The sequence below is a fragment of the Acinonyx jubatus genome, chromosome C1 (assembly GCF_027475565.1).
Source record: "Acinonyx jubatus isolate Ajub_Pintada_27869175 chromosome C1, VMU_Ajub_asm_v1.0, whole genome shotgun sequence".
Lineage (NCBI taxonomy): Eukaryota > Metazoa > Chordata > Mammalia > Carnivora > Felidae > Acinonyx > Acinonyx jubatus.
This window is the reverse complement of record NC_069381.1, coordinates 85,426,026-85,437,847: the sequence shown is the minus strand read 5'-3', so window position 1 is coordinate 85,437,847 and position 11,822 is coordinate 85,426,026.

Here is an 11,822-nt window from a genome sequence, read left to right as displayed (position 1 = left end):
AATTAAACTTTCTATGTTGCAAATCTGTCTAACATGCAGCATGGCATTTGGAAAATCAATTTAGTAAAAGGCCAGCTGCCAGAGCAATGGACTCATGTGTCTTCACACCAGTAGCCTTCTGCTGGCTAATACAAAAGCTATGTCAATGACTAGATCAATGCCATTAAAAAAGAGATTTTTCAAGTTTAATCCATTGCAATACCTTATTTTCACACATTTAAAGAATGTAAAGTTTAGAAATATATTGTAGGTTCTTGTCATTATATTTTTTGAAGTAAGATCAAGATCCGATATTTTGACACATACATCTAAAGTGCTCTACTTCAGAAGCATTCATTCTTTCACTACATCCTTACTGAACACCCATTCAGAGCCAAGTACTATTGTGGGCATGAAGTATAATAGCAGTTCACAAGGAAAGTAAGAGTCTAGTTTCAGAAAGGCTATACTCCAATGGAGAAAGACCAACAATAGCTATGTGAATAAATAGGCTAAATTTAGATAAGAATTAGAAGATAGATAAGTGCTATAAAGAAGATGAATAAAACAGGATGGTGGGTCAGGGGATGAATTGGGGGCTATAGGAGAAGCTATTTTAGCTAGGATGGTCCCAAGAGCCCTCTCTGAAAATATGACAGATTAATCTAAGAAAATTTTTATCTGAAAAAGTGCCAACCAAGAAAAATTTCAGGCAATGGGAACAGCAAGTACAAAGCCTCAGAGACAGAGATGATCTTGGAGTGCTTAAGTAACAAAGGAAAACCAGAGGGGCTGAAAAATAGTGAAAAAGAATGAGGGGGGTCAGAGACGAAGACAGTTTAGGCACGTCACAGAGGACTTTGGAAAATAAGAAGTTTGGATTTTCTTCCAATTGGCATAGAAAGCCATTGGGAGGTATAAGTAAGGTAATGACATGATTTGATATAAACTTTTGAAGAACTGCTCCAGTTACTGTGAAGAAAATTGACCATAAGAGGAAAGAATGAAAGCAGGAAAATCACTTAAGAGGCAAGTACAGTTGGGCAAATAAGACATGACAGACAGTAGGTCAGACTAGAGTGGAAGGAGCTAGTGACATATGATCACATACATGATGCATTTTGGAAGAAGAGCTAGCAACATACTTGTAAGTTGGGTTTGGGCTTGGGAGATGATAAAGATAAGACTTGGAAAGAAACAAAAAAATAATTGGAAGAGGGAAGAATAAAGAGTATCTTTTGCCATGTTAAGTTGGTAATGCCTAATGCATTTCTGAGTGAAGATACTAAATAAGCTTCCAGGTATATGATTCTAGAATTCAGAGGGAAGATATAGAAAAAGGGATTTATATTTGGGAGTTATGATCATACAGATAGTATTTGAATGCAGGGAAAACATAGAGAAAGGAAAAGGGGACACACAGAGACTCCTGTGGTCCCCAACATTTAAAGATCTGCAGAAGAGAAAGAGAAGCAAAGGAAATTAAGAAAGAGCCTCAGTGAGGGAACACGAAACTTAGTAGCTATGGTACCAGGAAGGCTCACAGAACAGTCAAAAGGAGCATCTTGTTCATGGTTACTGTGAAGTCAAGAAAGATGAGGACAAGTACTTGATTCAAGGATATGGTGAATTACAGGGCCCTGGTGACCTTGATAAGACCATTTCAGAAGTTTGGTGTCAATGAAAGCTTAATTAGTGGCATATAGCAGTTAGCTATTGCTATGTAACAACTACCACAAAACTCAATGGCCTAAAATAACAACTATTATTTCTCACAAATTTATGGTCAGCTAATAGCTCTGTTAATCTGGACCAGTCTCAGCTGATCTCAGCTGGGTTAGCTCATGTAACCAGTGTGGTATCTTAGGGGTCAGCTGCTCTAAAATAGCCTCACCTGAAATGATGACTCATCACAGTTTTTGCAGGGTCTCTGAACCTCCCAAAGGACAGTCCTGGTTTGTTTTAGAATGGTGGCAGGGTTCCAGGACAAAGAGCAGAAAGGCACAAGGTATCCTGAAAACTTGACTGCACATTGGCACTTCATTATCTCCTCCACATCTTATTAGCAAAAGCAAGTCTAAGTCCAACCCAGAACCAGAGTAGGTGATGAGTGGGAAGTTAGAGACCAAAGTGCACGGATACAGGGAAGCTATTAGAGCCCGCAATGCAGCTAAGTTACTGTGTACTATGGCAAGAGGGTTGAGAAGAAAATAGAAGAGTGCATAGAGACAATCGTAACAGTTTTGAAGAATTTTGCTATAAAAAGGAACAGACAGATGCCATACCTGAGATGCTGTGGAGTCAAGGACATTATTTTGTTCATCTACTAAATTTTCATTTTTTAAGATGGGATATGAGAGTTTGCTCACAAACTGACTGGAATAATTCAGGAGAGAGGGAATTCAGGAGAGAAAAAGATACTTGTTGTAACAAAGTCCAAGAGTAGATAGGCTAAAATCAGAGTGGTGCATACCTGTCTCCTTCATGTTAAATTAGATGTTCGTTTCAGAATTCTTAAGGATTAAAAAAAACTTCACCAGCTCAGGAAAATCTTATTTAAAAAGAAAAAAAAAAGGACTTGCTTACAAATCAAATTTACACACAGAACTGTTCGTACCAGGGGAGTTTATTTCTATGAAATAAAGCTGTTGTAAGATAAAGACAAGTTCAGAAGAGGAATCACCTGGGATCAATGTCTTCATTCCAGAAATCAAAATTTTCCACAATGGTTTGCAATCTTAGTGATGTAAACTGTATCCTTACAGAAGTCACTCTCCCATGTAAAATACTGGTTTGACTTCATTGTTTAAAAGTGCATTGTTGGGGTGCCCGGGCAGCTCAGTCATTAAGTGCCAGATACTTAATTTTGGCCTAGGTCATGATGCCAGCATCGTGGGATTGAGCCTCACCTCAGGCTCTGCATGGAGCCTGTTCACGATTCTCTCTCTCTCTCCCTCTGCCTCTCTCCCACACTCATGCTTACTCTCTCTAAAATAATTAATAATAATAATAATTAATAAAGTGCATTATTACTATACTTCTAGAGTGTTACATTTTGAATGTGCAATATTGTAACATCTTTTATTTCATTAATCACTTGAGGAATTGAAATAGCCACTCAGTTAAAGATTGCTTAAGTTTACAAACCACTGCATGCATGAAAAATTCATCAGCTCACTATCAATAGCTGTTGAACTAATTACCTTTGACCTAGGTCAAATGTCTTGGAGCGTCTAATACTATTTAGGCAAATTAGCGCAATGGAGATGATTGGAGAAGAAAAAGTCACAAAATTAATTAAAGTCTGAGTTTATCGTGCTGTTTTTGCAAAATTTTAGCCATTAAACTTCAGACTTAGGGGGAGCTATGTGTGGCTGACAATGAAAACAATGTGTATAGTGGCTGTCTCAAAATCAGAAGCCCTCTTTCATTCAAACCAGGTACTGATTTCACTGGGAACTCCAGCTGACTAAATATTTAAAAGCTGAACTTTTTATGTCAATTTTTAGGTCTTTACTTTCACAATAGTTAAAGCTAATACACCATGACTCCTAGGTCAAGGACAGAAGCTTCCTAATTTCAAAAACCCTTCTGCAAATCCTCTCTCTATATGATTTCATTCTGTATATTGCCTCAGGCTTCCGCCTGTGAGGATCCTAACAGGACAGAATCATGAGCAATTAAACACGGAATGGGCTACTTTAAAGAATTCTTGACTTCTGTCTTCCATTAAAGAAAGCATTTCAAAATCAAAATTGTCCCAATATTCATCATCTGGTTTAGAAATGCCTAATTGTACTGAAGCCATTAACAAGGATGAACAGGTAGAAGATACATAGTGGAAGATACAGATATAGACATGTAGATAGATAGATATAGATATATAGATATATATAGATAGGCAGTAATCACAAAGAGACCAATCAACAACTAGAAGCACACAGAACAAAAAGGAGAGCCCGCTGAGCAGACTAAAAGCAGATAGAAATAAAACAAGTTTAAATAACTTTGGTACATGCCAGAAGGTATATCACCTGAGCTAGATCTTAAAGGGATGGATAGGAATCAGAAAAGTATAACAGAAGACTTTAAGGTGAAGCAAAGCATAAGTCCCAAGGCATACAATATTGTAATATCTATAGGAAAAGTACAAGCAGTAAGTCTAGAGTGGTTAATAGACCAGGTCATGGAGAACCTGGTTTGCTATGTCTGAACTTTATCCAGTAGGTAATGATAATCCTTTTCAGATTTTTAAGCACAGGTGTGACATGAATTGAAGGGATCGAGACTGAAGACTGAGAAATCAGTAAGAAGTATTGTATGAATATATGAAGAGGAAGGACCATACAGAAAAAAAAACACTATATTGTAAAGTAAAATGTGTAGGATTTAGCAGATATATGGAAATACAGGTAATTCTATGGAAAGAGGGGTGAGGCAGGAAGGGTGGTTACTGCAAGATGTAACACCAGTAGAACAATGCCATGATAAATAGGCCTGGCAGACAAACTAGCTCTCAGCTCTGGAAATTTTGACATCCTTCCCCAGCAAGCAGACATCTACATGGAGATGATCTCAAGATCCTGAAACAGAGCCTCAAGCAGATACGCAGCCAGTTTGCACCATTAGAGAAAAACTAGGACACTTTATTTGTGGAAATATCAGAGAGTATACAAATGAAGCACATCTTGGGACCTTCTGAAAAAATTAAATGACATAAACCTACTAGGGTAATTTGAGTGATTAGTTACCACAACCACATCCATATCTGCAGATTGTAGGTAAAAATATGTAACCTTTCAGTTTGAGGTAGCCTGTTCTTTGGCCAGATCAAGTAGGCTGAAAACAAAACCACTAATCTTCACGCTCAGATTTTGCTATTGTCAAAATCAGACTAAACACATTTGACAAGTTCAATTCCAATTTCTCCTCACCAGTGAAACCCAATATTTGTGTTTCAACTCTTCCTTTAAACTTTTCCACTAACTTTTGGTTGCTTTGAGGTAGCTAATTAATTAAAGCCATTTAGGAAATTGTTAACTGAGAAAAGGATGGATTTAGGGTCAGGATTATGATGGTTTGAGTGGCATTGGGAATACTAATAACTGAAATATATCCAATAAGCCCATTTACTATTGCTGTTCAAATATGGTGAAACTCTGTAAATGCAGCCCACAAATATTTAAACCAATATTTTATAAGATCTCATTTATGAGAAAAGAATCTTCCAAGGCTGTAAAAAGATCCAATGTTTTACCTGGAAGACAGAACTTCAATAACAGAGCTTATTACATAATCTGAAATCTAGTACCTCTCCAGAAAGCTTTAAAAGATGCAGTTCTAACGTATTTTTCAGCTCTCCTGGGTGGAAGGATAAACTGATTTTTTTGATTTTTTAAAATTTGTTTTAATGTTTATTTTTATTTTTGAGAGAGAGAGAGAGAGAAAGAGAGAGAGCAGGGGGAGGGGCACAGAGAGAGGGAGACACAGAATCCGAAACAGGATCCAGGCTCCAAGTTGTCAGCACAGAGCCAGATGCGGGGCTCAAACCCATGGACCGGACCATGAGATCAGGACCTAGCCAAAGTCGGACACTTAACCGACTGAGCCACCCAGGCGCCCCTGATTTTTAAATTTTTATTTGTGAAATCTCTGCATCTATATCATCACATTAAATATTAGTGGCCTGCTCCTATAACTCTTATAAAGCTACTTCCTAGAATAAAACAGACAACTACCGATGTTATAGCTGTAAGATCTGCTCTCTAATAGAAAAGGAAACATCTCACAAAGGCTGAGATCAAATCCCTTTAATGGGCTATCAACTTGCCGGGAGGAGATCTATTCCAAGCATAAACACAACCCACCAGAGATAGTCTTTTTATGATACTCTTAAATGCCTAATAGGTGTTCAACATTGCTGTGAACTTGTGAACCCAGAAGGGATTTAGTGGTATTTATAAGTATGTTGCCATATAGTACAACACACACACACACACACACACACACACACACACTGAATGCAGGCATAGTCAGCTACCTATACAGTATCAGTATCATAGGTCCTAAATAAAGGTTTTTAAAATTTACAACTTGAAAAAAAAAAAAAAACTACAAAATGGATTATAGTGACTGTGCAAAATCAATAGTGAGCCACTTTAACACGAAAAGGTTTAAGAACTGAATGGCATTCTATTTTGTGCTGTTGAATTTTTAGTTAGATGTGTATTTTACTGTCTTCATTTAAGAACCCTACATAATAAACTTATTCCTCAACAGTATACATTCTTCATAATATTGATATTTTTAAAAAGCATTCCAATTTTGAAAGTGCTGGTTGGCATCCTTTGTTAGGCCCCAGGACTATAGCAATTTCACAACTTCCCAAGCAGGCATTTAAATTCTCATACTTAAGTAAAAAAAAAAAAAAAAAAAATCTGTATTTATGTAGCAAATATTATCTTGAAGAAACCTTTTTAAAGGCAGAATTTCTTGGGGTGCCTGGGTGGCGCAGTCGGTTAAGTGTCCAACTTCAGCCAGGTCACGATCTCGCGGTCCGGGAGTTCGATCCCCGCGTCAGGCTCTGGGCTGATGGCTCAGAGCCTGGAGCCTGTTTCCGATTCTGTGTCTCCCTCTCTCTCTGCCCCTCCCCCGTTCATGCTCTGTCTCTCTCTGTCCCAAAAATAAATAAACGTTGGGGAAAAAAAAAAAAAGCAGAATTTCTTAATTAATTAGTTACAATGTAGTTAATAAATGGCAACTTGGCCAGTTAAGTAAAATATATAATAAATCCTTAAATATGGTGAATCCTTTGGTAAATTGAAAAAAAAAAAGATCCTTTAATACATATGTTTTGTAAGTGAAGATTTAGTGTATGAGATTTTTTAAATTGAGGCAGATTTATATACATTGTTGTGGAGGAAGTAGCAATTCTCATGACATGAGTTGGGACTTTGCTGGGATTGCTCTATCTTTTAACTACGAGTAGGTAGCTTTAAAAAAAATTGCTTCTATGATAGCTGACCATTCCTACATTCCTCCCTTTAGTTACCTCAAATATCCTTGTACCAGGAGTCATTTTTATCCATAAACAATAGAACCCACTCCATCCAAGATATATAGTAAAATAATATATTGAAGGTTATGGGGTTACTTGTAAAATATCAGGGAATCCTGGAGATATCTGTTTTGCAGACTGCACGGCCAGGAAGAATAGTTCAATTACTTACAAACTGTTCTGGCAAAGGTTCTACTATTGCCATCACGGCCATGGATTTTGTACTGCCCACCCAGAGCATGGAACTATACCCCAGAACATGTGTGTGTGTGTTCATGTGTGCGTGTGTATGTTACTTCTGAGAGCTCATTGTCTCTCCTTTATTCTCACATGAATTAATTCTCTATGTGTGACCTCTTCATGTCATTCTCTTCCGAAATAGTTTCCCAAGTGCGTTCTCCTTAGACTTCATTTTAGGTCTAATGGTAAGTAGGAAGCCTTTCTGTCCTCTGACTTAGAATGACATATCATTAGGTGAGAAATTTTAGGAGAGGTATTCAGAAGGTGCTAGGAAGACCATAAATAAGATAAATGTTCACTATGGTTTCTGCCTACCATCAATAAATCCCACTTTTCTATGCCTAAACTTCCAAACATTAACAACCACCACAACAAATATTTACATTATTTATATTTTTATATTTATATTTACCTAATGCACCCATTTTTTAATGTTTATTTATTTATTTTGAGAGACAGCACAAGCAGGGGAGGGGCAGAGAGAGCAAAGGAGAAAGAGAATCCCAAGCATCTCCACACTATCAGCACAGAGCCTGACACCGGGCTCCATCTCACAAATCATGAGATCATGACCTAAGCAGAAATCAAGAGTCAGACCCTTAACTGAGCCACGCAGGTGCCCTTGCACTTATTTATTTATTTATTTATTTTTAATGAAAGTGCACTTGCTGTTTCCCCAGAAGGGGAACTATCCACATCACTGGTTGCTGCATCAACTCCAAGTCTGGAACCAAATGACCTCATCCTAATAGCTTGCAACAAATAGATGAGATTGAGAAGTCAACCATCACCACAGGGATAATAAAATTAAATAGGTAAAATAGCAAAGGAATCAAATAAACAGGGGTAAATCAGTTAACACATAATTCCTAAACATTTAACAGTAGACTCCTATGAGCAAAGATTTTTCTCTGCTACATTCAGCGGTGATGCTAGTCAAATAAGGGATGCCACCATCATCTGCCACCACAGCCACTTTATTTGATATCACACTGAGCAAGCACTGGTTTGGCTGGGAAAATCTTATGAATGAAATGGTCTTTCATGCATACCTGATTATCAAGAGCCTCTTCCATAGTGGAGGGTATATGCTAGATGTTCAAATATTCTCACACTACCTAATCTGAAAGAATAACCCACATATTTTTCCTCCAGATCTTCTTTTCATTAACCCTCCTATCTGTTGACTCAATGCTCCTGGGTTGTCCAGCCAAAGCATTAACATCTCCCCATGAATCATTGCAAATTCATACCTCAAGTATCTGTTCTTCTAGATGAAATGAACATGAGGCATACTATTCAACCAGCTATACACTGGGAACATTTCCCTTGCCTCAAGTCTTCAGACCCTCCTCAAAGTGCGGCTACCATGCCGCAGCAGTCCACTTTCAGCTATTGCCAACATAGTGTTAATGAATCTACTTCTAATTTTTGCCTTCTTCAGTCAAAGGTCACTGGCATAGGATGATGATGGAGTGGATTTTGAAAGAGTGCATGGGAGGGAGGGAGAGAGAGAAAGAGAGACAGAGAGAGAGAATCCTAAGCAGGCTCTGCACTTGCAGAGCCTGATGCAGAGTTCAAACTCATGAACTGTGAAACCATGTTGTGAGATCATGACCTGAGCCAAACTCAAGAGTCAGAAGCTTAACCAACTGAGCCACAGGGGTGCCACAGGAGTTCTAAGAATGTAAACCACTTGCTAATGGAATTTACTTTCCGCCATGTTTCAACATAGACTGGTTTGCCAGGGAAAGTACCAGTTCATTCAAAATGTCCCAAGAGAGTAGAATAACTGCTACTCCCTGGACTGCTTGTCCTTTCAGCATGATGACATCGGTGTAGTTAAGATACAAAATGCCCTGTGAAATGGTGAGAAAGTCATAGTGCCTGAAGACTACCTTTTCTTCATGAATCTAAAGAGTTAACGTGGCCCTAAGACCAGAAGAGGAAAACGTATTGCTTTCCTTATAAAAGAAAACTGCCTCTGTTGTTCTCTGCATATTGGAATAGATAAAAATCGAGAGCTATACAGTAGATGCCACAGACTTTCCTAATTTGTTCCAATAAAGAGATAACATCTGAAGCAGCAACTGAAAATTAGTCACTGAATAAGCTGATGAAATCAGGTCACATTTTTCAAGACCAGTATATCTTCCAAATGGCCAAACAGATAAGTTAAATGAAGTTTGCATTGATTAGTATTGGCTTAAAGTCAGTGTCTAAGGCACCGGACACAGTTACCCTATAAAGGAAAGCAAGTTTGGGGAAAGTTAGGAGGCAGATTTCATCAAAGTCTTACGATATTACCACAGAACCTTTCCTCAAGCATACAATCCTTCCCTTTTTCTTGCTTTCTTTCTTTTTTTTCTTTTTTTTTTTTTCCCAGAGTGTCTGCTTTTGTAAACTGACTTAGTTCTTGGAATTCAAGAATTCCTATGACTCTCCATCATGGTGGCCCAAGACAAGCTCCTTTTTAACACACCTAGAATCTGTATTTTGTTTGTTTCTTTGTTTGCTTATTTTTGGTTTTCCAGTTCATGTAAGATTTTAGTAAGCTACCTATTTCAATCAGGCACCCCCAAATATGCTTAAAGGTCATATCATTCTGGTTATGACTCTACTTTTGCTGCCAGTAATGGAAACTATGACTGCCTCTGCCACTCTGGGACCCATCATTCCCAGTGAAATCACCGAGGCCATTTCAATTCTGCTCCTACCACTCAGACAAGTTATTTAATTGCTCTGTTAAAATTACTGGCATTTTCTGTAGTTGCTTTTTCTTGCTTCCTATTTCCATAATATCTTAACGGTCATGATGAAGAAAGTGAAATATTGGGGCACCTGGGTGGCTCAGTTGGTTAAGGGAACTGAATTCAGCTCAGGTCGTGATCTCATGATCTCACGGTTCATGGGTTCAAGCCCCACATTGGGCCCTGTGCTGACAGCTCACAGAGGCTGGAGCCTGCTTTAGATTCTGTGTCTCCCTCTCTCTGTCCGGCCCCTGCTCATACTCTGTCTCTCAAAAATGAAAAAATGAAAAAAAGTTTTTTTAAAGAAAAAAAAACATACTAAGTATTTAAAACCATGCCGGGTAAAAAGTCAGCTATTACTATCGTTACTTTTTCCTTTGAATTTTTTTTCTTTTTTTAGAAAATGGTTTAAATATGATTGTGTATGACACCCTATATAAACTGACTGCAAGATTCTATTAATATTGTTTAGTTTAATATAAACTATTTTCTTATTAAATAAAAATATATTTTCCTTGTCCAGATTGATATTACTCTGTCTGCATAGTAGACGTCCTGGAGCACCAGGGAGTCCTCATGTTTCCAATTTACTTGATATGTACATATAGGGTCATGGTTAACAACCCAATTCTTACAGAATTCATTGGTAATGATTTTTGTTTTTCCCTCAGATAGGTAGATCTAAGAGGTTCACAAGAGATGTCATAAAGCATAGTGGCTTTACAAAGACCAGAGTTCACATCCCAGCTCTGCCACTTACCGGCTGTTGTTCATTCAGCAAGTTTCTTAAACTCTTTCAACTTTATCATGTGAGGATTGAATTTTATTATATGTAAAATGCTCAGCAAAGAACCACTCAAACAATGGTAACTCTTAACACCATTAACAGCAACACAAAATCGCTTTTGTTATTTATTATTCATATGGTTATAGTGAATGTCCTTTAAAACAAATTATAAACAATTGAGTAAAGACAAGGTGAAACTAACAGTTTTAGAGTATTACATTGGGTGGCTTTACATCACACATAAAAGTGTCTTAGTCCACAGCAGTAATTGATGTTCTTTATTCACAAAGGGAGAAAACAACATATTTCACTCACATCTCACTAGGTCTGAGTTACGGAGGCAGTCATTATTTTAATAGTAACTCCCACTCCTCACTACCATCCATAAAGTGTTTTCTCACCTTGCACCCTTGACAACGTGAAAAGTGCATATACAGCTTCCGCATGCAACACAGCAATTAGGATAATGATCTTTCCATGTCCAGGGCATTGGACTGCCCCCTACATGATCCCCTTTTAGTTGGCTAGGAAGGTTTGCCATAGAGTGCTATTTAAAAAGGCTCTTTCCTGTGAAAGTTCCAGAAAGAAACTGTTGAAAAACACTGCTGGAAATTGAGCTTGCATCTGTTTTACCAAAAATGTTAAATTCTCTCAGCAATTTTTTAAAATTCTATTCCAAAGTAATATTAAACCATTTAAGACAACACTGCATAATTCAAAAGAAAAGGATATGCTTCAGCAAGGAAAATCATATAATACTGTGGTTTAATGTAATAGAAGTCAGCATTATCTGGATCTTTCTAATCATAATTTCAGCCGTTAAAGCACCAGGGACTCCTTCAGTATAGACACTATATTCTGACTCAATTACATTGTGCATTAGAAGTAGTGGTTTACAGCATCTATTAGACTTGTCATTACCCTTGTGCCATACTCGATTGACCAAAGGGTGGGGGAAGCCCTCTCTCCTAAGGAGAAGAAAACTAAAAAGCAAATTCAGTGGAATGCA